Genomic DNA, 27133 nt, shown 5'->3' with positions numbered 1-27133 from the left:
GGCTGGCCCATACCAACTGACTTGGGTTTGTGGGGCTCAAATTGCGGGGATGTTTCATTGCTGTATAGACTTAATGGCCGTGGCTGGATTCCAGGTTCTAGGACCCTGGGAAGTGAGAGGGTCCCAGAGCTCGGGCTCAAATCTACACAGCAATGAAACAGCTCTGCAACCTGATCCCCACAAACTCAAGTCGGCTAGCACAGGCCAGCTGCAGGTTTTTCTTTGCTGTGTAGACATACCCTAAAAAAATAATAAATGTCTGGACTATTAGTTCTGTTTATTTATTGTATGTCAGAATAAATACTTGTCATGGTGGGTCAACTGTACTTAAACGTGTTTTGGGTTTTTTTGTTCATTTCAGTGGTATGTATTTGGCAGTGGTATACAACTGTTAGCTGACACACCACACATTTTTTTCAAAAAGATCAAGGTGTCACAAAATCAATCAATCACATGGGGCAGATTCTTTGCCTTCTTTCACATCTTTGTATCATTTAAGTAGTGCAAATTGAGCTGAAACCAGCTGCAAGACCCCTGCTGAGGATTCTCCCAGAATAGGAGCATCCTTAGCAAGAGCAAAGCTGTTGACCAGCTCCTACAATTCTCTTTTTACAAGCGCTGTTGCAGGGGACCTGTCAGACATGGAGGAGTCAGGAGTGGAGTGGCTTAGGCACCCTGTAGTCTGGTTATTTTCAACTGTCATAATTGGTGAAATTTTCAGAAGTAACTGAAAATCCCAACCATTGTCTCTTTGGGACTGTTACCAACTGTTGTAGTTTAGATTAATCCCCAGGCTGTTCTAACCTTGGCAGAACCGAAAATCAGGGAGCCTGTAACTGACTGACTGTTCTCAACATCATTTTTCCCCTTCACCTGGGCTGGCCTGAGTGACTGTGAAAGGAACAGGAGCCACCCTTTGCTAGGAAATCCCTTTGGTTCACACAGAGCCAGTAAAGCTCCTATTCTGTTTTTACTGGACTTCCCACAGCCCAGTAGAGAAGGAGCTATTCTCTTCTTCTTCCTTTGCAAAGGAGCAGGCAGCCAGCAGAGGAGTTGCAGCAGGGAAGGGACAACAACTGCTCAGAGTCCACTTGTCTGACAACAGAGCTGCTCTTGTTTTTAAGGTGATTATCTTTCCTTCCTCCTCATAGTGGCAAGGCTGATTCTCACACACTTCTGTTTTAAAATCGAAGATGCAGTTCTGGGAACACATTTTAATTAATAGTCAAACACAAATTTTCTTAACACAGTTTCACTTGACGGCCACAATTCAGTTTTCAGAGACACAGTTTGGAAATCCCTGTTCTATAGATTATTAAGAGGTGTTCAACCTATTAGGATAGAAATTACCGAGCAACTCTCTTGTTAACATTCACTCATGATCAATTGAATATTTACATTAGGATGATTTAAACAGTACATGATATTTTGTATGTACAAGCCTGGAGATTAGGTGGTTAAGATGTATTCCCATTTTAGGCCAAATTCAAGTTGAACGATTTTGATTGTCAGTGTCTAACAAATTAAAGTGACTAACTGCCTTCTGTCAGATAAAATGCTTATCAGATCTGCTAGAAAAAAATCCACAGTTGTTATTAGGGCTGTCAAGCAATTAAAAAATTAATCACGATTAATCGTGAAATTAAAAAAAAAATCATGATTAATCACACTGTTTAATAATAACAGAATACCATTTATTTAAATATTTTGGATGTTTTCTACATTTTCACATATATTGATTTCAATTACAACACAGAATATGAAGTGTCAGTGCTCACTTAATATTTATTTTTCATTACAAGTACTTGCACCGTAAAAAAACCTAAAGAAATAGTATTTTTCAGTTCACCTATGTCATAAATATGAAGGGAAGGGTAAACCCCTTTAAAATCCCTCCTGGCCAGAGGAAAAATCCTTTCACCTATAAAGGGTTAAGAAGCTAGGATAACCTCGCTGGCACCTGACCAAAATGACCAATGAGGAGACAAGATACTTTCAAAAGTTGGGGGGAGGGAAAAACAAAGGGTCTGTCTGTGTGATGCTTTTGCCAGGGACAGAACAGGAATGGAGTCTTAGAATTTAGTAAGTAATCTAGCTAGATATGCATTAGATTATGATTTCTTTAAATGGCTGAGAAATTAAGATGTGCTGAATAGAATGCATATTCCTGTCTGTGTGTCTTTTTGTAACTTAAGGTTTTGCCTAGAGGGATTCTCTATGTTTTGAATCTAATTACCCTCTAAGGTATTTACTATCCTGATTTTACAGAGGTGATTCTTTTTATTGTTATTTCTTTTTTACTGTTACTTCTATTAAAGTTCTTCTTTTCAAGAACTGAATGCTTTTTTTTTCATTGTTCTTAAGATCCAAGGGTTTGGGTCTGTGGTCACCTATGCAAATTGGTGAGGATTTTTTCTAAACCTTCCCCAGGAAGTGGGGTGCAAGGGTTGGGAGGATTTTTTTGGAGGAAAGACGTTTCCAAACAACGCTTTCCTAATAAATAAACCCAGATAAACTTTTGGTGGTGGCAGTGGAAGTCCAAGGGCAAAGGGTAAAATAGTTTGTACCTTGGGGAAGTTTTAACCTAAGCTGGTAAAAGTAAGCTTAGGAGGTTTTCATGCAGGTCTGTACCCTAGAGTTCAGAGTGGGGAAGGAACCTTGACAACCTAATACAAGTACTATAGTGAAATCTCTTTATCATGAAAGTTGAACTTACAAATGTAGAATTATGTACAAAAAACTGCATCCAAAAACAAAACAACGTAAAACTTCAGAGCCTGTAAGTCCACCCAGTACTATTTCTTGTTCAGCCAATTGCTCAGACAAACAAGTTTGTTTACATTTGCAGGAGATAATGCTGCCTGCTTCTTGTTTACAATGTCACCTGAAATTGAGAACAGGTGTTCTCATGGCACTGTTGTAGATGGCGTTGCAAGATATTTACAAACCAGATGCGCTAAATATTCATAGGTCTCTTTATGCTTCAACCACCATTCTAGGGAACATGTGTTCATGATGATGATGGGTTCTGCTCAATAACAATTCAAAGCAGTGCAGATCAAAGCATGTTCATTTTCATTATCTTAGGTTCCACCAAGAGAAGGCTGATTTTATTTTTTGGTGGTTTGGGTTCTGTAGTTTCTTCATCAGAGTGTTGCTCTTTTAAGACTTCTGAAAGTATGATCCACACTTCATTCCTTTCAGATTTTGGAAGGCACTTCAGATTCTTAAACCCTGGGTCAAGTGCGGTAGCTATCTTTAGAAATCTCACATAGGTACCTTCTTTGCGTTTTGTCAAATCTGCAGTGAAAGTGTTCTTAAAATGAACGGCATGTGTTGGGTCATCCGGGACTGCTATATCATGAAATATATGGAAGAATTCAGGTAAAACAGAGCAGGGTACATACAATTCACCCCCAAGGAGTTCAGGCACAAATTTAATTATTTGTAAATAAGAAGAGGGCAGCATTATCTCCTGTAAATGTAAACAACCATATTTTTCTTAGCAATTGACTGAACAAGAAGTAGGACTGAATGGACTTTTAGGCTCTGAAGTTTTACATTGTTTTGGTTTTGAGTGCAGTTATGTAACAAAAAAAAATTGTACATTTCTAAATTGCACTTTCACGACAAAGAGATTGCACTACAGTACTTGTGTGAGGTGAATTTAAAAATACTATTTATTTTGTTTATCATTTTTACAGTGCAAATATGTGTAATAAAAATAATATACACTTTGATTTCAGTTGTAACACAGAATACAATATATTCAAAAATGTAGAAAAACATCCAAAATATTTCATACATTTCAGTTGGTAATCTATTGTTTAACAGTGCGATTAAAACTGCGATTAATCACAATTAATTTTTTTGAGTTAATCGCATGAGTTAACTGCGATTAATCGACAGCCCAAGTTTTTATATTTCTTAAAAGAAAATGATCAACTAAATCAAAAACTTGGACAAATCCAAAACATGCCCCCATCAAATGGCCCTTGCCTGAAGCCTTTTAAATATCACATAACCATTTCTATAATGTTTCTTTTAAGTGAAGAACTTGGACAGCTTTGGGACATTAACTGTATGTATTCCATGTTGCAATATATTGATTGCAGAACACTCTTTCCTTGTAATCAAGTGTAATTAGAAGAGAATTAAACCAAATGTACATATTAATCGTATCACCTAAACACATGATGTAAATACGCAGTCTATTGTAGCCAATTGACACCACTCAGCAAAGTCGATTTGTGATGTGTTTGATAAAGAATTTCAAAAGCTTTTAAAGATTCATTCATTCATTCATTCATCCATTCACTCTCTCTCTCTCTCTCTCTCTCTCTCTCTCACACACACGCGGTTCTCACTGGCCTCTACTTTTATACCTGCAATTTTTGGATGCAAATAATTCTGGGCAGCATAATTTTGCAGTTACAAATAAACCTGGGCAATAATTACGTAATTTAGCTCCCAGTCCTGCAAACACTTACTTGCATGCTTAAAGTTAAGCATATGAGTAAACCCAATGGCTTTAGACAGGCTACTTGTATGCTTGAACTTAAGTACGTGCAAGTATTTGCAGGATCAAGGCCTGAGTTGCCAAAGTACCTGATCACACCTGTCATTAATTGTGTTAACAGTTAAAATTTAGTTCAAATTTAACTGTTCACTAGTATTAATATTAACAATTTACCAATATAATTAATCATAATAAGCAGACTGAGAACTTTCGTTTAGATTAATTTTCCTAAGGCAAAACCAAGCCATAGCTTATTGTTGAGAAGTATTTAAAACAGAGTATTTCCTGAACAATTAAAATTAAATTCAAGGCATTTTGAGCGTAAGATTAAAAACAAATCAACTATCATATGTGAGAGCTTTGTTCTAGAAACAGAGCTTTAATTCACATTCTCTCCATTTTAACTCATTATTCTCATAGTATTGAGGCAATGGTTGTACAAGAACAATTTTATCTATATTCACTGAAGATAAAGCTCTGGGTTATTCAGTGGTTTCATTCTACAGAAGTAGATGGGAATATTTTCATCACTCTTAATCATTGTGGGTTCATATCCCCAGTATATTGGTGTAATGCTAGATACTCATTTGCTCTTCTCAGGTGATATTTTCTTGTGGGATGATACAAGGATGATACCAGATGCAGTTCAAATGTAGTTCCCCTAATTCAAATTTCAGTGATAAACTTGAAGATCTCAGAAAACCCATGGAGGTCCTGTCAATAGGAGCATATGTGGCTAATGTTTACTGTAGAGATTTTTTTATATAATTATTTTTAACATTTTTACAAAGCTGTGTTATGGGCTTCTTCAAAACAGCTTTCAGTTACAGATTTAAGAATGGTTTCAGAGTAGCAGCCATATTAGTCTGTAAAAGTCTGTTAGTCACGAAAGCTTATGCTCAAATAAATTTGTTAGTCTCTAAGGTGCCACAAGTACTCCTTTTCTTTTTAGATTTAAGAATGTTATTTGTTTATAGAATTTGTCTTATTGTCCTAAAGATTTCCATTTCAAACAAGCAATTATGTTTTCTAATGTCTGGAGAATTCTTAATATTATTGCATTTTGTACAATCAATTGTCATGCTGTACACAAATCTGCATTATTCTGATAAAGCAAGAAAAGTGATTTATTTATATAAAATACTATTCATTCATAATAATTATTATTATTCCATTTGGCTTTTTGGGCTGGCGCAGTCACACCCATGACCCTGATATATTTTTTTTAATCAATATATAGCAAGAATTTTAATTGACCTCTTGCTATATTAATTGCATCAAACTGTGTTAATGGAATGTAAAGGATGCATGGTTAAAGTCAGTAAAAGGCAGGAAATTCAGAAGAAAGGCTCCAAGACCAGTTCTGTCTTGGCTAAGTTATAAATCCAGGACATTTCCAGCTACACATGTTGTGACAAACTGCCCAATGTTGTGACTGCTTCTATGCCTATCAGCTCATCTTTTTCCTGAGGATAATATTAAGTAATGTTGGTTCTCAAATGGATCACCAAACCAAAATAATGATAATTTGAGAGTATAGAAAATTACTTAGACTGCTTTATCTCTGTCAATATGGACTAAAACCCTGGCAGTAATTAAAAAAACAAAACAAAAAAAACACAAGAAAAGTATAAGTCTCTGAGTACATCCTTTTTTGAGATCAAGCAACAACAAAAATCACACATTTAATATCTCTGTGAAGTATAGTACCAGTAACAACTGCCAAGATAATACATCAACAGCTATTGATATGTTATGCTGTATCTTGGACATAAACAATTGTCAGTCTTTTTTTTCCTAGTCACCTCTCCCCCATATAGCAGATGGGAATTTGAACTACCATAAAACTAAGTGGATGCATTTAGCTTAGTTGCAAAGAAGAGGAACAAGAAAGTACTCTAAATGTTTATTTCATTACTTTCTAAATTAAAAAGAAAAGATCCATACACTAACTGAAAAAAATGATCTGCTCTAAAGTCTCTTATCCTCTGCTAATATAGATCAATTCAATGGCATGATACATTTCCTATCCAACCTGGACACGTAACATTCTAATGCCTCAACGTATCTCCTTGAAAATAATACTGTTGAACTAAAAGACTCCTGGGAATCAAAAGATGCCTTTCAAAGTTTGTCTGAAAAAGCAGAGATAACAAAATCATTTATTAATTTTAGTGTATTTGTTTTATATTCCCAAACTATTAGTTCCACTGAAAAATTATAGAATGCTTGGGAAAAAGACAAGGTTTCTAAAAGGGAACGTTGGTATGCTCATAGAATCCAAAAGCTAATGAGGGTCATGACCATCAGTGGTGTAAAATTGTGAACTGTAGTTTGAGCTAATGTTAGAGGACACTGAGCAGCAGAGAGACTTACTGTGGGGTGTAGAAAATTATGGTACTATATGTGGCTTTAGTAAAAGTTAAACAGTGTGAGACATGCTATTTATGTAATTGCCATTTTCCAGTGAAGATGAACTCAACTAATGACTTGTTAAATGTAACAAGAGACCTGGTTTCCGTTCCATATCACAAAATGTTTCCATGGTAAAGCTGATTTTCAGTTAAATAAATTCTATCAGCATGTACGATATCTATATGTTGTCGACTGCTATAATACATACAAGCTGTTGTGAAAGCTCTGACTAGGACTTAGGTGCATTTCACAGTATTTCATGGTATTTTGTGACAATTCTTCCAACAGCTGACATTTGCAATAAATTTGTGTTGTGGTGCGAGGAGTTACCAGAGCAAATCCTAATAACGTTAATGGGCCAAACTCTAGTTGACGTACATATCATAGCTGCTATACTGATTTAAACTAGCTGAAGACTTTAATATAAGTAAACATATAACAGGCTTACAGTAAGCAAAACATAGTAATTTGTAAGCAGGTGAACCTCATTGCCATTAATTTCAGTAAACCAGCATACATAGTAAGCAACCGTTACCATCCAAGGGCCAAATGCTATTTATTTCACAAATGGAGAATACGTAGAGACTATAGTTATCGATATAGGTGCTTTAGAAGTTCTTACACATTACAGAGAGCCTGACTGAATACTTTTCAAAGGAACTAAGAGACTCCATTATGAAGAAAACATGATTCAGTGGAGAGTTTACAATGTTCATCAAACTATTATTCACAATTTCGCTAGTTGGGAACACTCTATTCTTCTTTATGAATACCTCCCACTTGTAGCCTCATTTTATTGAGAGCCCAATGCTGCACCAGTGACTTCAATGGGAGCAGGGGCATGCGCTAAGTATTTTATTTACAGACAGATAATCTAGATACTTCACCATCTGTTACACAGCTCAGCCAACAAAGACGTGTCATCTAGAGGCCATTTATCTTTTTAGGTTTGTTTAATGTTGTCACTTGAGTGGTGAACAAAATAAGAATCCTTTTACTTTTCAGAAAGCAAAAAGAATATACTCTTTATAAGAAAGTACATTATGCACTAATTTCTGCAATGTTTCCTAACGTTCCTGTAGTTAAGGGTCTATCAGCACTTTCATACACTGTAAAATAGTCTTATTTTTAAGTGTTTTATAACTCAGCTCCGAAGATTTACTGCAGGCTGAAATTTACAAAACACTGCAACCTGAATGTGATTTCTATGCCAAATTCAGTTAAATAAATAAATGAAATGACAATCTTGAAAAATGTTCAGTTACAAGATGTAAAAAACCAGAACTGTACCTGTCTAAAATAACCATGTAGGCTTTTACAGACCAGGCCTCAAGTAACTGTAACCCACTGTTGTTCAGTCTCTCTCTCTGTCCTTTTCTAGTGGTTGGATCACACAGAGTTTTGAGTTTGCCATATAATTAAAAGGAAAATACAATTCACAATGTGTGTGGCATGTTCAAGGAAATTTACTGAGGCAGCCAGCAGCATTGCTGTAAGGTGTAATTTAGCTCTGACCTCATCACAGCAGTGGCCAGATGGATTTTGTCTGACCACAGATCTATGAGGCTCCAATGGTTCAGATCTCATATTGTGTTAGAGTGTCAATGTGTCCGAATAGGTTTGGACATAACATTTACAACAATAGGCATGACATACCCTGGCTCTAATCAATTCAGCCCACTTGGAAAACTGAGTAAATACAAGAAACACAAAGAAAGACCCCAAACCTCAGGAGGAATTAAACAAACAAACACACCAAAAACAAGCAGATGCTTCTTCTGAGTTGAATTTTGTTGAGAAATTTTTCCCTCCAAATGACTGAATATACATGATATTGGAACTCAAAGCTGTCTAAATTAGCAGTATGTATGAGAGTTGTGATGTGCTATAAGATCTGGTACAGACACAAAAATAATACAATTCTATCACAGCCACAGAGGGAGGAAAATTGACAATAACTGTGAAAAGAGATATGGCTAGAGAGTGTGGGTGTGATTCTGTCACCCTTATTCATATTAGCTAATATCTGATGATGTAAGTAGCCCTACATATATGAATGGCAATATTAATAGAGTAAGATATTACTCGATGAAACTCAAAATGTGCACAGTGACTTAGGCCCAGATTCTCAAAGGTATTTAAGAACCTTACACCCATTAAAAGCAATGGGACTTAACTCCTTAGACTTAGCTTATTTATTTCCTAGGAAGGTGGTAGAATCTCATTCCTTAGAAGTTTTTAAGGTCAGGCTTGACAAAGCTCTGGCTGGGATGATTTAATTGGGGATTGGTCCTGCTTTGAGCAGGGGGTTGGACTAGATGACCTCCTGAGGTCCCTTCCAACCCTGATATTCTATGATTCTATGATTCTATGATTTCAACAACTAAGACGACACTTCCTTAACATTCCCAATACTGTTAGTGACATTAGGAGTTCAGTTATGTCGTGCCAACTAGCTTGATGCAAATTAAAGCTATGGAAGCGTTCTTGAAAAATACATTCTGTTTTAATGGCAGCAGATAGAAAGATATGAAGGATATTGGAAGTACTCAACACTACCTATGAACTGCAAACTGCCCCTCAAGGTAAAACTGACTGTGGGCTCAGAGAGACAGGATGATATGAAAACAGAGACACTAGAAAATATGATCGGCAGAGCTGGCTTTCGGCACTTATGGTTGCCAAGGATGCTTGTACAGTCAGAAGGTTCCCAAGGGAGCATTTTAGTCACTCATTTAACAGAACCTCGGGAAGTAGTGTAATTTGTATCTATCACAAAACTGAGCTATCACTGAGCTTCTCTTTCACCTATAACAGCATAACTGCATGGGGTAGAGTAGTGTGTCCTCCACAATCTAATAAAACAACTAATGGAGCTAATTAAGAAGAATTTATGCTGCTCTTTGTTGCATTCCAAGTAAACTGTGCTATCCAGTGTATTTATAAGACTGGCTGAAAATTCTTTTACACATAATGCAAAATATTTAAAAAATTATTATCTAAAGCAAACAGGGAAGTCTGTTTGTATGCATAAATTCTGTGTCCTATTTATTCAAAGTGATGTTTTCTAGTTAATTAGAACCAGTGTATAGAGGAGAAGTTTTTTTAAAACAATGAAATTAACTAATTTATTCAGTCATTCAACTAATGTATTCAAATACATTAAAATATTTTTGTCTCATTTAAAACAGGAAATGTACCCTTTCAAAGCAGTTGGGGGGGGGGGGGGGGGGGCACAGTATCTACCAAGCAAACTGTAACAGATAAGTTTCTGTGTCATTAAATATTAATCCAATTTAATTTACAATGACAACTCAAATTGGAGATAGTGAAAAGTTAATAATTTATGAACAGTGGTGCTTTTGTATTTATCATTGTGCTGCATGGTTGACTTATGTTTCAGGTTAGAATGTCATTTGCTTTCACCACTCTTCTCTCTAGGCCAACTGACATCTATAAACTGTAAATGTAGTTTTGAGAATATATTGTACCATCCAATTAATTTATGAGATTAGTTGTGACGTTTCGATTACAAATTACAAAATATCTTTGAAACATACTAAATCAGATTTAAATTACCATCAGCTATAATGAAGCAATTCTCCTCTTCTTTTCCCCCACTTTAGGGTTATTAGCGCTTTAGGCACATTTATAAATTCTAACCCCAGCAAACATTGGTATTGCATGTGTGAGTGTAGGGAAGATAGCACACAAAATGGAGGACACAAAAACCCCTTCTTATTGTATTTGAATAGATGTTTTACTGATAGCAACCCCCTGCTGCAATGATGTGTATGATAGCTTTACCATCTCTGGGTCATTTCTGAGACTTAATCCTGATATACACAGGTGTAGGCCTTGCTGGAGCCCTGACAGATTGAGCTGAAATAGGCCTGGCCTTGGCAGAATAGAAACACTAGGTGTCAGCTAACCATGGAAGCGCATTCCTGACCAGAGATGATGGTACAAAACCCACAGAGATCTCTCAAGTAACTACATAAGCATATTCCTAAGAGATGGTACAAGAACACATTGACCTCTTGTAAAGATAAGGAGAGGATAACAGGATAATGGATAAGGATGTTTTGTTCAAACTAGTATGTGCTAGAATAAAAGTGGTAACTAGCAACATCTAGAGTATAATACATAACTTGTTTGAATCAGTGTATAAAAGGAGAAGTATAGAAGGGGTGACTTTTTGCTAGCTGCAGGGACAGCATCCTGGTATGCTGATTGAGCTGGTCCCATTGTAGCGAGCATACATGTGTTAGCATATCTGTAACCACTGAGCCGGGGCACTAGTACCATGTTTCATTGATAATAAGCCTGGATGAGTGCCTTTGCCACTGAACCAAGACTGGGTTTTCCTTATGAACAACATCGAGGTCTGTGTAGACTCAGACCTGGTATACACTATAAAGTTAGGTCAATGTACGTTGACTTGCATTGACCTAGTTATGTGTGTGTCTACACTATTTACACTACTGATGTAAGCACCCTGTAGCAGTGACCTAGTAACACCACCTCCCTGAGTGATGCAGAACCATGGTTGACCTACTTAGGCTGACTCTAGGTGAGTGTAGACACTGCATTAGTTTTGTTGACCATAACAGGTTTGAGCTAAGAGCGGAGCTGTAAGAAGGTGCCCAAAACTGAAGGACAACAAATATTTCTTAAGTGTATTTCTGGGAATAATTTAAGGGAATTTTGATGTTTCTTTCCCTTTCTGATATGACTGCAAATCTAATGGCGTAGCTGTCTGTTTTTAATCAGAAGCTTTTGTCATGGTGGCTTTTAGGGGTTTCCCCTCCATACCTGCTGAATATCTGACCCTGATCAGGAAGAGAATGAAGAGGACTAGGGAGGATATATGTTGAGAGATCTTCCAAGCCACTATTGCCTTCTGCCATAGAACAAAGCACTTGGAGAGCCATTAGAAATCAACTATAGAGAAAGACAGAGTGGAGAGAGAGGTTGCAGCAGGAGAGGAAAAAGGATAGAGAAGCACACTGGGAAATACACCAGGAAATAATGGGGTTATTCAGGCAATAAACACAAATGCTATAGAGTATGAGTGACCTACAGGCCCAAAGATCCTAGACTGAGTGTCTTTGCACTCCTTGGAGAGCTCTATAATCGCTGCTCCTTATACTCCCCAATATACCATGTGGCACTGTGGTATACACCCTAACCCCTACCACTCCACATCAGGGGACAACAAGGAGAACCACAGCTATTCATGTACAGATCTATGAAAACCATGAGATGGTATATAGGTATCCACAGTGGACTACGCTGAACTACTGTTTACAAATATGGACATAAATGTTTACTGTTCACTATCATTTTCACTTGGGGTTTTAAAGTATGGTTCACTCTGCAAACAGTGTTGGTAAAAGTTTTTTTAACCTGGTATGTGTCTGTTTGCACTTCAATTTTATTAACAGCTGTATTGCACACATTACATTTCTATTTCTGGAAAGTCACTATCTACATTAGTTCATATAAGCATTGCAGAATACATAACAGTGCAAAGACCCAGCTGTAAAAGAATGCTAGGTGGTGTTGTGTGTAAAATATCTTTCTTAAGTAAACCTCAGCCATAGCTGGCAGAGCATTAAAGGATCTTATGATGAATACCGTCTGGTGTGTACTTCACTAAGAAGAAAGTTCTTTAGGCAGCTCATATCTGGTACAGAAACATGACGCCACACATGTTTATAAATGCACATCAAGCATTATAGAATTTCTAGTGGCAGGCAAAGAACCAACCAATAAATAACCTAAATTACCCAAGACAGGCACTATTTCATGAAAGCAACTGAGAACATTATGATGACTAGCTGTTAAAATGTTCTTTGAAAGTCTTGCTCAGCCATATATTTCTACATTGCCTCTTGTGATTGCCCTTTGGTCTGGCTGTTTAAATTTAGTAGACAGACATCTCTCTTGCTCCTTCACCCTGGTGACAGCTTTTCACCTTTGACTCATAGATATTATGCAGTTTATAACTTACAGTTATCATTGGGATGTTTTTCTCATTGATATTCAATCTAGTGAGTAAACAATGCAAGTATCCCTTCAATCTATTGAGAGCACATTCAACAGTCACTTTGCACTTGCTGACATAGTAGATGAATCTTTCCTTGGCCCTGTCAAAATGGCTGGTTTACAACTTCATGAGCCAGGGGAACAAGAGGTAGGCTAAGACCCCAGAATCACTGTTGTCATTTCAATATCACCAAAGGTAGTCTGCTGCTTTGGAATGAATGTCCCCATTTGCAGCTATCTGAAAACTCCCGTGTTCTCAAAGATGTGAGCATCATATACCTTTTCTGATCAGTCCACACTGATATCAGAAAAGCATCCCAGATGATCCATTAGCACTTTTATCACCACAGAAAAATAGTCATTTCCACTGATGTACTCAGTAGCAAGACTGGCCATTACCTTTGAAAACTCATGGCTATTGGGTGAGGTCCCAGACGATTGGGAAAAAGGCAAATATAGTGTCCATCTTTTAAAAAGGGAAGAAGGAGAATCTGGGGAACTACAGACTGGTCAGCCTCACCTCAGTCCCCAGAAAATTCATGGAGCACGTCCTCAAGGAATCCATTTTGAAGCACTTGGAGGAGAGGAAGGTGATCAGGAACAGTCAACGTGGATTCACATCAAGGGCAAGTCATGCCTGACCAACCTGATTGTTTTCTATGATGAGATAACTGGCTGTGTGGATATGGGGAAAGCAGTGGATGTGATATACCTTGACTTTAGAAAAGCTTTTGTTAGGGTCTCCCACAGTATTCTTGCCAGCAAGTTAAAGAAGTATGGATTAGATGAATGGACTCTAAGTTGGATAGAAAGCTGGCTAGATTGTCGAGCTCAATGGCTCGATGTCTAGTTAGCAGCCAGTATCTAGTGGAGTGCCCCAGGGGTTGGGCCTGGAGCTGGTTTTGTTCAACATCTTCATTAACGATCTGGATGATAGGATGGATTACACCCTCAGCAAGTTCACAGATAACACTACGTTGGGGAGAGAGGTATAAATGCTGGAGGTTAGGGATAGGGTCCAGAGTGACCTAGACAAATTGGAGGATTGGGTCAAAATAAATATGATGACGTTCAACAAGGACAAGTTCAGAATCCTGCACTTAGGACGGAAGAATCCCATGCACTGCTACAAAAAGGATGTGGACAAATTTGAGGGCAATGAAATGGTTAGGGGGCTGGGGCACATGACTTATGAGGAGAGGCTGAGGGAACAGGGCTTATTTAGTCTTCAGAAGAGAAGAGTGAGGGGAGATTTGATAGCAGCCTTCAACTACCTGAAGGGGGGTTCCAAAAAGGATGGAGCTAGGCTGTTCTCAGTGGTGGCAGATGACAGAACAAAAAGCAATAGTCTCAAGTTGCAGTAGGGGATGTCTAGGTTGGGTACTAGGAAAAACTATTTCCCTAGGAGGGTGGTGAAGCACTGGAATGGGTTACCTAGGAAAGTAGTAGAATCTCCATTCTTAGAGGTTTTTAAGGCCTGACTTGACAAAGCCCTGGCTGGGATGATTTAGTTCGGGTTGGTCCTGCTTTGAGCAGGGGGTTGGACTAGGTGACTTCCTGAGGTCTCTCCCAATCCTAATCTTCTATGATTCTAAGATGGGCTAGTGCCAACATAGGGATGTGTGTGCTGTTTATCATCCCATCACTATTCGGGACCTCTATTACTTGGTATCCATCCACTATTTCCTGTACATTATTTAGAGTTACAGTCCTGTGTAACAGGAGACGTTTAATAGACGTACACACTTGGATCACAACGGCCTCCACTGCTGATTTTCCAACTTCAAGAAGATTGCCTACTGACTGGTAGCAATCCAGTCTTGCAAGTTTTCAGTGCAGGACCACCACTTGCTTCTCCACTGCAAATACAGCTCTCATTTTGGTGTCCCTGCACTGGGGGAAGGAAGGCATTGTGACTTGCTGGGCAAGGAGAAGGACTCATTTAAAAAGAAAAGAAAGAGGTCTGTAAAAGAGGTTTACAAAGCAGCAAAGGCTCCACTATGACATAGTTTGAGCTGCAAGAGTACACAAGACAGACATGAAAGCCAGACGTCAAAACTACTGATTACATGTCCTTTAGTTTACAATGGGTGAGACTTGGCAGCAACCAAATGTATCAGCATTCCATTTCATACATGTATGACTTTGAGAAGCAAAACATGGGGAGCAATTTATTGGATAAGCAGTGGGATGTTAGAGAGCAATTGATGATCTCCTTCTTCCACATATTAGACTAGTTTAGTGCACCACCATAGGTGATTTCTAGTTATGACTCACTAGGATCCAGCAAGGCAGGAGCCTTCGCATGCCACATTACTGACCAGTAATAAGGACTCTGTGTGACATCTTGAGTTACTTGAATGATGCTACAAGAACAACCATTTGCCCATCTGTCTAACTGGCAACACAAACACTTGTGCTATTCTGGGAAGAAAAACAAAACAAAATTTAAACTGATGAATGTCATATTTGAAGTTCATTTCTGATATTTAATTCCCCGAAGATCCTCATGGACTATGCATATCCAGAAAAGAAACTTAAATTTGTTTCCTTGAGGGAGGGCAAGTGTTCTTAATACATTTGACTCAGCTATTAAAATAAGTGTAAATTCTTCCACTCTACACTTTTGATAATTACAGTATGAGGCTCAACATATTAGCAAATAGTATAATTCATCTTTGCTAAATATTCTGATTATTCCATCTTCCTTTTGGATCTACATATGAATATTGTGACACTGTAGATGTTAACTAAAACAATTGCTCTGGTTTTATTCCTGGTCTTCAGTGAACCACAACTTTTCAAAATTCTCAGTCCTGAAGGGTCATCAGAATTATATATTGCTCCTGGTTATGTCAGCATGTTACATTATGTGAGGTGATTCAACATTCTGCTGTAATGGGGTTTAACAATAGGTCATTCTCAGAAAGACACATCAAGCCAAGGAATTTGTAAAATTCACTGAAAGTAGTGATGAAAAATATCATTTTATCTTAAGATGCAGTAAAAGAACTGAAAATTCAGTTTAAAACGTGATATGGTTCATTTTTTTTTCTCACAGAGATATTTGGTATAAACATAGAGAAATAAGAAATTTAGTAATAGTTCAATATGTACATTTTCAAGTGCTTTCATGAATTTTACCTATTTCTGCTGTTAGGATTCTATAAGCAAAGAGAAATTCTTAGAATATGTTTTTTTAAAAATCTTTTAAATCATCTACCTACTAGTGATGTCCAATATATAGCTCATTGAATCACTAAGTGTATTGTAGGTAAGGATTGAGTTTATCCTATAAATCTAATTTACATCAAATAATATGACTGTTTTTAAAAATGCTCCATATTAAATTTTGGTTGCCCAAAACTGATTTTGTTTTACTAATTTCCGTGCAATAATTTAAATTTCAAACTTCCTGACAAAAATGTTTCAGTTTGTGGTTCTTTTTCCGGACATCTAGTTTGAAATACAAACACAAAACATAAACACAAATAAATGAAATTTAGCAAGCGATTTATCATAATCTGCATGGATTACTGTATTTAACCTTCATCTTGCCCACTGCAAATGATCTGCTAACATACAGAAAAAAATAATGTATAGAAGAAGTCTATCCGGGGACCGCCACGCAACAAAGTATTTTAATACTTTCAGAAGGTTTCATTCCAGAAGACAGACAAAAGTTTGAAATGCTTCTTATTATACACAAAACAAATTCGACCATCCCTACTGGAGTCAAAGAGGTCCAGTCTAGACAAAAAAATTATATTATACAATTCAGCTTCATTTGCAGGCACTATTATATTAGGTGAAAAGAAGGCATGTTGGGAGTCAGGACTTCCCTTCTCTGTCACTCACCAGCTGTATGATCTTGATTATGCCATGTAATCTCTGTATCCCAGTTTCCCACTCTGTAAAATGTGTATATTTCGTATCTGCTCTACCTCCTGGAACCACTGTAAGATTTAATATTTGCAAAACACTTTGGTGTCTTTGGGTGAGAGGTGCTGCCCAAGTGGAAAGTATTATATTGCTATGATTATTTACTGAAACAACACAAAAATGAGGAGTGCCTTTAAGTATATCATTATTTGATAAATAGTCATGTTGCTCATGTTTTGAAAGACCTCAATATAGTACATACCAGGGGACAGAGTTAATTATACTTTAGGAATCTTAAATCTGAATTTTCTGAAATATGTACAATTGGTATCTTTAATGCAATGTTAATGTTTGTGTATGTGTGTGGGGGTGTGTGTTTCGCAGCTAACTTAAAATTACTCTTGAGTCTGCAAGCTGGCATTCAACTGTAGATAATGTAGAAAGGAGGATTTTGGTTTTGGAAGGCTGTTAAAATACCTTCTTAAAATACCAAATATGAGGATTTGTTCCACATAGACAGAGACCAGATTTTAGCAAAAAAGATTGATGATTCCCTGAATGGGTGTCACCGAAGCTCATCAAGAAGGGGACATGCTCTCAAATGGGGAGAGAAGAATTAATTATCTTAGATGTGAGTACTCCTTGAATATTGATTGGATATGACTTGGCACACTAAAATAAAAGTGGTGAGAGCCTACTGCTGTCATTGAAGTCAGTTTTCAGAGTAGCAGCCGTGTTAGTCTGTATTCGCAAAAAGAAAAGGAGTTCTTGTGGCACCTTTGAGACTGACCAATTTATTTGAGCATAAGCTTTCGTGAGCTACAGCTCACTTCATCGGATGCATTCAGTGGAAAATACAGTGAGGAGATTTATATACACACAGAACATGAAAAACTGGGTGTTTATCATACACACTGTAAGGAGAGTGAGCACTTAAGATGAGCTATTACCAAGAGAAGAGTGGGGGGGGCAGGGGGAAGAAAACCTTTTGTAGTGATAATCAAGGTGGGCCATTTCCAGCAGTTAACAAGAGCGTCTGAGGAACGGGGGGGGGGGGGTGGGGGTGGGCGGGGGGAAATAAACAAGGGGAAATAGTTTTACTTTGTGTAATGACTCAACCACTCCCAGTCGCTATTCAAGCCTAAGTTAATTGTATCCAATTTGCAAATTAATTCCAATTCAGCAGTTGGAGAGGTTTTAATGGGGGCTGAAGGTGACAGCTAGTGGCGTTCTGTTATTTTCTTTGTTGGGCCTGTCCTGTAGTAGGTAACTTCTTCCCCAACGCATCATCAAGGATCTACAACCTATCCTGAAGGACGACCCATCGCTCTCCCAAATCTTGGGAGACAGGCCTACAGACAGCCCCCCAACCTGAAGCAAATACTCATCAGCAACCACACACCACACAACAGAACCACTAACCCAGGAACCTATCCTTGCAACAAAGCCCGTTGCCAACTGTGTCCACATATCTATTCAGGGGACACCATCATAGGGCCTAATCACATCAGCCACACTATCAGAGGCTCCTTCACCTGCACATCTACCAATGTGATATATGCCATCATGTGCCAGCAATGCTCCTCTGCCATGTACATTGGTCAAACTGGACAGTCTCTACCTAAAAGAATAAATGGACACAAATCAGATGTCAAGAATTATAACATTCATAAACCAGTCGGAGAACACTTCCATCTCTCTGGTCACTCGATTTCTGACCTAAAAGTGGCAATTCTTCAACAAAAAGAATTCAAAAACAGACTCCAACGAGAGACTGCTGAATTGGAATTAATTTGCAAATTGGATACAATTAACTTAGGCTTGAATAGAGACTGGGAGTGGTTGAGTCATTACACAAAGTAAAACTATTTCCCCTTGTTTATTTCCCCCCCCCCCCCGCCCACAGTTCCTCAGACATTCTTGTTAACTGCTGGAAATGGCCCACCTTGATTATCACTACAAAAGGTTTTCTCTCCCCCGCTCTCCTGCTGGTAATAGCTCATCTTAAGTGCTCACTCTCCTTACAGTGTGCATGATAAACACCCATTTTTTCATGTTCTGTGTGTATATAAAACTCCTCACTGTATTTTCCACTGAATGCATCAGATGAAGTGAGCTGAAGCTCATGAAAGCTTATGCTCAAATAAATTGGTTAGTCTCTAAGGTGCCACAAGTACTCCTTTTTATTGAAGTCAGTGTTTTTCTCCTTTTTTTATTTTCATGGCCAACCTGATTAGCTGAGTTGTCACCAGAGATTCTCCACTTCCATTCCATAATCTTCCAGTCCCCATATAGTCTGCCTGCTACAAGTCTTTCCACTGAAGATATATTAAAATGGTCTACAAAACTGGCAGCCAATCAGATGCATGGGTGCTCCTAACCTTTCAAATCAGGCCAGCGGTGTTCAGCTAGAAATACACAATAGAGATATTAGAAGCATAGGATGAAATTCTGAAGTCCATGGAAGTTTGCCATTGATTTCAATGGAGTCAGATTTCACCTATAACATTATAACTGAAAATGCATAAAAGTCAAATGTATTTTACAATGCAGTTAGTATAAACTAAGCGAAGATTACCAGGCACACAAGTAATGAAGGGAAGCAGAATTTGCAGGTGACCAAAAATAGTAAATGTATATGATTTGGTTTAGCTGATTACATGGAAGATTTAAAAGCCAAAGTGAGAGTTAGGCAGTGAACTCTCACTGGCTTTCCAATGTGAGCTTGGCATTTAACTTTCTTTGGTGAGTTTAAAAATATTCCCCATAATCTCCAACTCTGAAACTAAACAGCTCTCCAAAAAGAACAAAGGATAGTGGAATATATAATGTTTATGAGGAGCAAAGCCCTAAACAACAAAGCTATGACCATTGCAATAACAGTTACTACTATGACTGTGGGTGATTTTGGCTTCCTGAAATGAATGTGAAATTATCTGATAAACATGAAGTGGTAAGAAGGAGTAATAACCAACATAGAATTTTCTGCTTCAAACAATGTGTGCAAGATATTATCCAACTATATTCACCATGGAGATGCTTTATTCCAGCTTTGTAAAGTCACAAATAAGATCACACATACTAAAATGTTATGCCTTTTAAAATTGTTTTTCAATTTAAATTCAGAGTGAACAGAGTCCCTTTTTTTTGCAAACAGATCACAATTTCCACTTATTTATTTGTTGAAAGTCAGTTGACAAATGTGCTATTTGAACATATTTCATTCTGTAAATGGCATATAAACTCACTGTTAGTTTTACTTAAAATTTTGTGTAATAAAATTTGAAATTACAGCTGTTTTGATCACACTCCCTGCTTGGATTTAACGTAACTCTCGATACCAAGTTTTTGTTGTAAATGTTTGTGAATGCCATTTTGAAATTCACTTTCCACAGATATTCTCCAATTCTCCCTTAAGACTACTATTTTGTCAAAACCCCATCCACTAATCTAGTTAGATAGTATGACATTCCCCTCTGGTGTTATCTGGACCTGTGATCTGCTAGGTCACTCTAATCCTCAACTCTGGGAGCCAGCCTTACCCTGCTCTGCTGTGAGAACCCCCACTCCTGGGCTGTTCATGCACAGCCTCTGGCATGTAAGCTGCTCCTTGGATTGTGCAACCAAATGACACTAGCCAATATCTCTGGTCCCAGACACAACCCTAGGAACCTCCGTCTTGCAATGTCCGGTTATGGCCGCTGGACACTGCAAGCTTATATGAGTTCATCAGTTTAACAAAGAAATTGATACGTACCAGGCTTGTTATCCCAAGGTCAGTCTCTGACACTTCAAACCAAATGCACTGCTTCAGATAGAATAAACAAATGTTTATTAACTATGAAAGATAGATTTAAAATTATTATAAGTCAAAGCACAACAACAAGTCAGATTTGGTCAAATGAAATAAAAGCAAAACACATTCTAAGCTGATCTTAAAACTTTCAGTGCCCTTACAAACTTAAATGCTTCTCACCACAGGCTGGCTAGTAGCCCTTCAGACAGGCTCTCCCCTTTGATTAGTGCTTCAGTCGCTTGGCGGTGATGTCGGTAGACAGAGGTGGAAGAGGGAGGAAGAGCACAGCAAACGTCTCTCCCTTTTATCATGTTATTTCTTCCCTCTTGGCCTTGCCCTCACCCCTTCAGAGTCAGGTAAGCAATATCTGATCGCAGTCCCTAACTGACCAAAGGAAGGGAGGTAACTCACTGGAGAGTCCAACAGATCCTCTGTTGTTGCCTAGGTCAGTGGCCTTTGTTCATGTGAGGCTGGGCTGGGTTTGTCCCATATGTGCCCTGATGAGGTGTGAACTGCACCTCTGCTTCTGAAGAGTTTTTGCCTTGGCTCTCTTTAAGCCATGAGGACACATTTTTTAGCCTCATAACTATATACATGAAATTACAACCTATAACATTCCTATAACAGTGATTACTATAACATTACCATAACAACAATGCTCAGTACATCACAAGCCTTCCGAAGACACCTGACATGACAAACTTTGCATTAGATACCACACAATCATATTATCAGGATGAACTTGGGGGTGCTGGGTGTTCCCCCGAGGTACAAAACGTCACAGATAGTAATTAGGATATTTAAGGAAAATAATAAGAGTGAGAACTCAGTCAACAAGATTTTTTTATATATTTCATTAGTCATGAATACTATCTGGTACAGAGTTTAGCATCTTATGAGTGATTAAAAAAGGTAGAACGACACTGTTAAAAATATAATGAGCACAGTGTATTACAATGCATCCGATGAAGTGAGCTGTAGCTCACGAAAGCTTATGCTCAAATAAATTGGTTAGTCTCTAAGGTGCCACTAGTACTCCTTTTCTTTTTGTGAATACAGACTAACACGGCTGCTACTCTGAAACACCCCCACTGTATTTCAAACTAACCCATTTTACCTCAACCTCATTGTTCTTCTCTCTAGATGTTTTTCTTAGAAAAATAAATAGCATTTTCATAGCTGTTCCACTCTTAAAGGAATAATGGAATGCTGATAAAATGTTTAATTGGCCATGTATTCTGATTGGCTGAACATTTGCAGGTGTTATAACCTAACAGCATCCAAGTACAACTTGATACAAATTAACATAAAAGGGAGGTGGAGACATAATAAAAGCCTTTAGTTTAACAAGCTCAATTTCCATAAATATTTTAAAGGGTATTTTTAAAAGTATTAAGATGAAAAGGGCTATGAATTGAGATGAAAGGAAATGTCCCTCCATCCCCGCACTCTCCCCATCTGTGCTGAGCAGAATTTTGGTACATTTGATTATTTGGAACCGTATACTCTTCTCTTCCTCCTCCCCTGCCTAAAATATATTCACCTTCCCCATTAACTGAAATCTAGGCAAAGCCACAGAAACTTTGTACATTTAGACCTGGGAGGGCTTTAGACCCTATCTTTAATTCTGGTTGCACAGAAGTCAAATACGTTTCAAGTTGCAACGAGCACATCATGATTAAAGAGACTCTGCTCACAGTAGTAGCAGACAATATGAATGGTTGTGAGCAGCGGCATGAGGAGAAGCAGTAGCAATAGGAGCTAGTAATTGAAGCAGTTCTGTCAGTTCTGTCAGAGAGCACAACAGAGCCAAAATATTGCAGGTATTCATTCTGTGGCACAGCTGATTAGTGAAGAAGGTATAGAGTATATTTTCCACAATATGACTCAAGCTGTTACTTTGTAAAAATCAAAATGTTATTTCGTCTACCTCATATTTGAAATCTACATTCGTACATCTGCCTCAGTTGGCAAGGAGACAACATTTCTAGATTTATAGCCCTCTGCTACATCAGCTAATGGGGTAACTGATAGCTGTAATATTCTATTGTCATACTATGTCAGCAGTTCTCACACTGTGGGTCGGGACCCCAAAGCGGGTCATGTTGCCAGGGCTGCTGTTAGACTTGCTGGGTCCAGGGCTGAAGCCAAAGCCAGAGCACCACCATCTGGGGCCGAAGCTGAAGCCATGGGTGGGCAGGGCTCAGATTACAGGCCCCATGCCTAGGGCTGAAGCTCTTGAACTTCAGCTTTGCCCCACTCCTCCTCCCAGGGTGATAGGGCTTGGGCTTTGGCTTTGGTCGCACCTTCTGGGCCCATGTAGTAATTTTTGTTGTCAGAAGGGGGTCGCGGTGCAATGAAATTTGAAAACCACTGCTCTACGTGGATCAGACCTAGAACGAAATGGGATGCTTTGCCAATGGGTTTCACAGACATTTGCTGACAGCAGAGAAATGAAATGAAACTTGGGAATCCTGGTTTCCACTCTAGGTCTTGGAGAGGAATGAGCTCTAGTGAGTGCAGACTTCTGTTCAGTCCCCCCACCAAGGGTAACCCTTTCTGTCTCATTACTTCCACCCTGCCCATGTACCAGTCCTGTCTTTTCCCCACCACTGGCTCCTTATTCCAGTCCCATTCTCCTCACCTAGCCAGTCCCAGTCTCCACTCCTCAGGATTTTTGTCCCTGGACTCTCCTTCCTAGTTTTCCCACCACTTCTTCCAGTCCCAGTCTCCTTGCACATCATTCCCCATTCACAGCTCCTCAGCTAATCTGCCCGCTACCCCACCGTGGCCTCCAGTTGCCCACCATCTCCCATGTTCCCCATCCCAACTGGTTCCTGGTACCAATCTCCCTCCCTGGGCTCTTTGTCCAATCTCAATGCCCCCATCCAGGTTTCTCTAGCCAGTTCAGATTACCCCCTGTTCCCCTGCTCTTCATGGGGCCTGTCTCCCCTGCCCTTACTCCCCTGGTTCTCAGTCCCATTTTCCTCCCCTATCTCCTCATCCAATCTGAGTCTTTTCCCCAAATGTCAAGCTTTCAGGCTTCCAATCCTCCCCATCCCCTTTCCCCTCCCCCTTACTCTCCAGCCAGGGTCAGGAATGGAGCCATTTGGGCTCCCTGATCTAGGGTTATAAAAGGTAGTGATCCCTGGGCTAGGGTTAGAATGAAAAAAAGGCAGGGCTCCATTAGGGTTAAGGTAGAATGTGCTCCCCAGGCTAGATTTAGAGCAGGACCAATAAGGTTCCCATGACTATGGTTAGGGTTCCAAATGGTAAGGTTCCCCAAGGTAGGTTCTGGACTCTGACCACTACAGCTCCCTGGGTTATAGTTAGCATTCCAAAGGGTAGGGATTCCTGGGCTAGGGTTAAGGTTACTAAAGATAGAGATTTCTGGGCTTAGGTCACGAGCCATGCCAGTGGGCCCTGCTGGCTGGGGTCAGGGTTCAGAAAGCTCCACTGACCCCAGATCTAAGTTTAGCCAGATAGCCTTATCCTTTGTAATCCCAGCCCTAGCCCAGAGATCCCTACTGACCCCAGCCCTAAACTTAGTTGGGGATCCTTACCTTCTGTAAGCCTAACGCTAGCCCAGAGAATTCTACTGCCTCAAGGTCTAACCCTACCTTGGAGAGTGGTACCATCCCAAGCCCTAAACCTAGCCAAGGTACCCTACCTTTTTTTTTTAACTCAAGGTGAGGGATCCAAATCACCCTGAGCCCTAGATCTAGCCAAGATACCCCTCTAATTTGTAATCATAACTGTAGTCCACAGAACCCTAAATATTCCAGTTCTAACCAGGGAGCTGTACTGTCCCCAGGCTTAACCCTAATTCATGAAGCCCTTGCTTCCCAGCCTGAACTCTCATATGGGAAGTCGAAGCTACTCCAACCCTAACACGAGCTTGGGGAGTCCTGCCAGCCCCAGTCCTAAATGTAGCCATTGAAGCCCTACCCTTTGTATACCACCCTATGTCAGAGAATGCTTCCAGACCCAGCCCTCACCCTAGCCAGGGGAGCACTACCATCCCCAGTTCTAACCATAGCCCGAGAAACCCCACAGAATCCAGCTCTAAAATTCACCAGGGGGGTTCTGCCTTTGTAACCTAACTCTACCAGGAAGCTGAACCAACTATACCCCTTCCTCTAGCCCAGGGAGTCCAACTGTTCCTAACCCTAACACAGGGAATCCAACTTTTGTAACTATAATGCTTCCCCAGGGAGCCCTAACCCAAATGTGGAATTCTAATTTCATGAATGGACCGTAGTCCATATGTATCTACAAGGGGAACAAAGATCTAATGGCAGCTCTTCAATCTAGCAGAGAACATGGTTCAATATCTGGAAGCGAAGCTAGACAAATTCAGACAGAAAATACTCTACATATAATAAAGTTTGATATGGTTTTGCTTGTATGAGACACCCAGACAACAGGAATTAGCTACATGCTTAACTCTTTCCCAGCATGACAGAAAATTTGCATGAATCCACAGGTTTCATATCAATCGATAGATGGATATTTAAATAAAGGAGGGAAAAAGGAAATATTAAACTAGTGCTAAACAGGCTTCACTGCTTAGTTAGTTGAGGAATCCATCATGGATTTCTGAGACTAACTCAGTTTTCATTAAAGTTTTTCAGTTCACCTATAAAGCTGCTCATCCAAATAACTACCCACCAGAAGAAAGGAATATTGAGGAGCTATGCAAAATGCATCTCACGTTTTACTATGAATGACTTAGCATTTGCCTTTTTCCTGAATTATGGCTCCTCATTTTCTTTACCTGGAATTTACTGGTATCATTCTTATTTTGGTAAGAGTGAAAGCTTGCTAATGTAGTCTGTTACACTTTATAATTTTATTTTCCTAATATTTTAATTGAACGTTTTTTGAGGCTTGTGGCTAAATGTTATGACTAACTATGTAATTAAAGAATTAAGCTGATAGCAAACCTTTATGACAGATATACCATACATGCTTGTCAGTGTTGCAGGTTAGCTTACTTCAGTGCCATTCGCTGGAAAAAAAACACTGCACTTGAATAGATTTAAAGATACACTTTGTTGATTACGTACATTACCAGGTGATAAAATGAAATTTAACAATACTTAAATAAACTGTACTGTTGGAATGGCCCAGAAGATAGAAATAAGATACTGAGTGTGTGCATTGCAAATACCTTGTACTAAAAGAATTAAACTGCACAATTCAGATTATATCCATTTTCACATTCTTCTAACATCACCCTTGCAATGCTCAATCTTCTTTGCTTTCTGGCTCAAACCATGTATAGTATTTCTTTCAAATGCACTTTACAGAATGATATCATAAAGTAAACAAAGCTTGTAGAGCATCCATTGGCCTCAGAACAGGTAATTGATTGTTTATTTGAAATAAATTGTATATTTTGTAGTAGAGCAATCTGTATTCAGAGAATTACATTTTTGTATATGAGCTTCATATTGTCACTACATGTGTTTGTAATCCTTTTATTTTATCTAAATTTGTCATGTATTTAATTGAATTATTGCTCTCCATTATGAACCACTCCTCATAAAAAATACAGAATGATTCCCACAGCATCTGCAATAAGTATAGGTATTGCTATTAAATAAGAATCAAATATGTTATGGATGCAAAGAGTAATACAATACAAGAACCATATATATACTAAACCGAAAAACTGTGTTGTATTCATCTTATAGATGGATTGTGCAATTTAATTTTATGTAGTTTATATAGCACTTTCTCTGTAGAGCTCAAAGCACTTTATAAAGGAAGGTGACTTTTTACACATGAAGACACTGTACCCAGTGTTCAGTGTCTTGTCAAGAGTCACAAAGTACGCAAGAGCCAAAGATAGGTATGGAATACAAGTGTCCTGGTTATTTCCAGTCCAATATGCTATCCACTAGACCACATTTCCATCCAGGATAACCCACCGTAAGGGGAGGTGCAATGTTCACTCACCCCTGGGCATTACCTGGAGGCATGTTGTTTTAAGGAGGCAGGGCATACCTCCTCCCCTTCCCCCAAATTCTCTGGCTCCATTTTGCACAGATATACAAATGCCTATACAAGGCAGGGTGAATCAGGATTATTTAAGAAAATACGGTTGCACAGCAATCACTGAATTCTTCATTTACAATCAATGGCTGTATATAGGTGTAATTGCAGATCTCATTTAGCTTTCAGAATTTTTATTAATGGTGGTGGTGCATGAGGAAAGAACACAACTTGACCCAGAGACCAGGTGGTGTTTTCAGGGCAGTAAAACAAGTTTTTTTGTAGACTGGAAACATTTAGTGCAAAAAATCATTGAAGACCAGACTCTGATACACTTACCATTTGAGGGAGGTGCATCTGACTCCAGGAGTAACCCCCATTGAAATGAATGACACTACTCAATTAATAGGATGATACTCAATGTGAGTAAGGGTATCAGAAACTAGCCCTCAGAGACAATAAAAAGATAC

This window comes from Chelonia mydas, chromosome 4 (assembly GCF_015237465.2).
Source record: "Chelonia mydas isolate rCheMyd1 chromosome 4, rCheMyd1.pri.v2, whole genome shotgun sequence".
NCBI lineage: Eukaryota > Metazoa > Chordata > Testudines > Cheloniidae > Chelonia > Chelonia mydas.
The sequence above is the reverse complement of the archived record's forward strand: the minus strand, read 5'-3'. Positions refer to the sequence as shown.